This window comes from Alligator sinensis, unplaced genomic scaffold (assembly GCF_000455745.1).
Source record: "Alligator sinensis unplaced genomic scaffold, ASM45574v1 scaffold173_2, whole genome shotgun sequence".
Lineage (NCBI taxonomy): Eukaryota > Metazoa > Chordata > Crocodylia > Alligatoridae > Alligator > Alligator sinensis.
In genome coordinates this window covers 226,561-229,724 of record NW_005842720.1, presented here as the reverse complement: position 1 = coordinate 229,724, position 3,164 = coordinate 226,561, and the positions used below count along the sequence as shown (strand labels likewise).

At 51.1% G+C, this 3,164-nt stretch overlaps 1 protein-coding gene across 4 annotated transcripts in view; it reads right to left on the bottom strand.

Moving 5' to 3' along the window:
• The window catches only part of LOC102379965 (cytochrome c, somatic-like), a 5,997-nt gene extending 5,037 nt beyond the window's left edge, over positions 1-960 (bottom strand). Inside the window, exons 1-2 of one of the 4 annotated variants that reach the window (XM_025216278.1) lie at positions 801-958; positions 314-449 (exon numbers count right to left, since the gene is read on the bottom strand). The gene's annotated coding sequence lies outside the window, so the exon portion shown is untranslated. Of the gene's footprint in view, positions 1-313; positions 450-504; positions 778-800 lie in introns of those variants that run through there. The other 3 variants (XM_025216279.1, XM_006034287.2, XM_006034288.2) reach the window with 3 other exon arrangements.
• Positions 961-3,164: the final 2,204 nt, after the last annotated feature.

The window sequence follows — 3,164 nt, the reverse complement described above, 5'->3', positions numbered from 1 at the left end:
AAAATGAAAAAAAAAGAAAAGAAGGGAGGGGGGGGGGGGGGGGGTTGGGGGGCCATGACATTTTGCTCTAGCAAGAGTGTGTTTCCTGCTTGAAAATTTATTCCAACCTTTACTTCAAGTGTAGTAAAGGTGATCGCTGGCCAATTTTAGTTGTCCGTCTATTTAAGACAAGTACTACCTTCATGCTGGTGGTTAACAAAAGAGTGAGTATAAGTAAACATTTTAAATATTTAATAAATTGCTAGGTTGTCAGTGTATGACTTTTCCCCTTCTGTTGCGTTAGGCTGGAAGAGCTTATGTAGACGTTTGTTACCTTTATATTCTATACAGGAGATGAATAGTTTGCATTAAGATCATTCAATGAACACATTACTGCGGTGAATAGTTTGAAGCAGGAGGCAGGGTCTGGCTAAGTAACAGCAAGAGGCGTGGGAGAAAACCGCAATTATCTACAAGCATTGCAGGAGGAGGAAGGGTTATATAAGGAGCTGCAAGACGACGCACTTAGCAGTGACTGGGTGGAAGTAATTAAAATCGAGGCTCCCGAGAGCGAAATAATCGAGATGCTGATAACAGCATCCCACGGGCGGCGGAGGAAGCCCCCTCCACAGCCTCAGAGAGCGGCACACGGGGCGCCCGGGAAAGCCGCCGTCCCGCCCCGCGGCCACAGCCGGGCGGCAGTGCGCAGAACCCAAGCGTCCCGCCTGCCCCGGGACAAGCCCAGCGGGGCAAAAGCCGGCGCTTGAACATACAAGGAAGCACCCGACCCCTCCCGCCGGCGGGCCCACGCCCGCACTGACCCTCCTGGAGCCGCCTTGCACTTGCCGCTCTGCCCCCGAGACAGAACGCAACGAAATTGTCCAATCACAGGTGGCAGGGCTCTACACCCCGCCTGCTCATTGGTTGCCATGCTCATGGAGGCGGGCTTTGGGGGGGGGTGCTATGGACGCTACACGCGCGCGGCGTGTCAACGGCTCGGGAGTGGTTTGTTCAGCTCCCAACTGTCCGCGCGAAACGGAACGATCCTATTGGCTCCGATTCAGCCAATAGGAGCTTTCCCCTCTCTCCCGCCCTTCCCCTCTTCGCTAGCGCCCGCACGCGCTGTTGCGCTGCCTGCCCTTGGTGGTAGTGAGGATGTTGCAGGCTGCCCAGTGAAAATTCTCCACCCTAAACCCAAACCTCACTTCTTATCCATAAAACTCTTTCATAAACTAAAGCACTTCCAAATGTAATGCATCCCAGCAGTTCCCAAACCGCATTGCGTCTGCTGAGCAAGTTCCCCCCAAGCTTTTCCCCTTTCCCTGTGTCCTCCAAGCAGAGCCCTCGGACCCCAGCTCTGCCACCTAGGCCTTTTCTACAAGCTGTCTGTCACTCCCAAGCTGTCTCACTCTGCAATGCTCATATTGCAGCAACATCTTTCCTCCTCCAGACTCGGTTCCTGCAGTGTTGTGCCCTGAGACCTACCACTCCAGACAAACTCCCCACTAAGCTAAAAAGCTGGCACTCTAGTTGTCCAAACTGCTCCGTTACGCAACAGTCCAAAAGCTCTGAGATAAATCAAATGCATGCTCTCAGATACACTGCTGCTCCCCGAGACAGTTCTATCACACTATACCCTCAAAAGCACCATGTCTATGCCCTCCTCCAGAGCAATGTTGCTTCTCACAGTGTACCAAACACAATGACCCTTTCAGAGACATTTGCAACTCATTACTCAAAATGTGTTCAAAATGCTATATAGTGCACTGTAGAAAAACGGCTTTCACTCAACCTCAGAACATCACCAGAATACAACCTTGGGCTGTGTCCAGACAAGCACAGACATTGGTTACCTGGGGACAAAGCAGCAGTAGCTCATGGTGTGCCTGCTGCTTGTCCCTGGGGAATACCTGTGCCATGTGCGCTGTAGTGTGCTGTGGGTCACCCTGGGGGGTAGGGAAGGCTGGGGCCAGCAACCTCACCTGTGGGCCCTGGGAGTTGAGGAAGCTGCAGCTGTGGCAATCCTGCAGCTGGAAACCTAGCCAACAGCTGGACTGTGGCTCTGGCTGGCCAGGCTCTGGTTTTGGGCTGTGGATGCTGCCACCACATGTGCTGCCCCGCATTTTTCTGCATGGGTTTTTTGACCCCAGGATCTCCCTGAGTCAAAACCCCCGCTCTGGGTCAAAATCCCCACTCAAAACACCCGCCCTGGGTCAAAAACCCCGCAGAGTTCCCAAACTCTGACAGACTGCACACCACTAACTTAAAATGATACAACCTTAAGTACCACCAGCAAATTTTTCAGTTCAATCTTAAATACCACCACTAATTTTTTGTCATATAAAGTCATTATAATCAATCTGTTAATGTGTACCACTGACAGGTTGTCTGCATACCACTGGTGGTACCTGGTATCATGGATTGGGAACCGCTGCCCTAAAGCATTGCCTCAAGACATTCAGAGAACACCTGTTATATGCTAGATCCTAAAATGCTAACTAAAACACAGTCTTCACTATGCCAAATCTGCCACTGGATAAAAATACCCGCTTTATTATGCTATATAAAAAAATAAAAGAGAAAAGAAAAATTCCCAGCAAAATACTTCTCTAAAATACCCACTGGTGAGAATCCTATCCCAAAAAGGAATCTCTAGTGCGAAGGCCAAGGGCCGCTTTGTGGGATCGTACCCGAAGGCCCTAGAGGAACAGGTCTTTCATAGGAGAATTGTATGTGATGATGACACATGAATAACCCGGGCGTTGCAATTCATGTTGTTTTGTGTGAAACAGAGAACAAAAATCATGTGAAATTGACTTAAAATTTAAGTTTTTTTTATGGGCTTTAGTCTAATACACTCGCTGCATTAACAAAGCAGGATGAAGATGAAGGCAGAATCTAAATTAGAGCCCCGAAACACAGGAGATTGGATGGTGTCAAGTTTGCAACCCGATGATGACAACCGCCGGACGAGCTGCGATGCAAACCCGCCCGCGGCTGCGTCCTTATGCTCTGTGCAGACAAGACAGTGGCTGGAAAACGCTGGGAAGGGCAGACCCGGCCCCCTGTCTTTGTCTCCGCTGTGAAACGCGGGGTGTCCGGCCGCGGGGCCCACGCGCGCACACGCACTCACGCACACGTAGGGGGCGTGGGGAGGCGGGGCTGGCGGCGGTCATGGAGGAGGG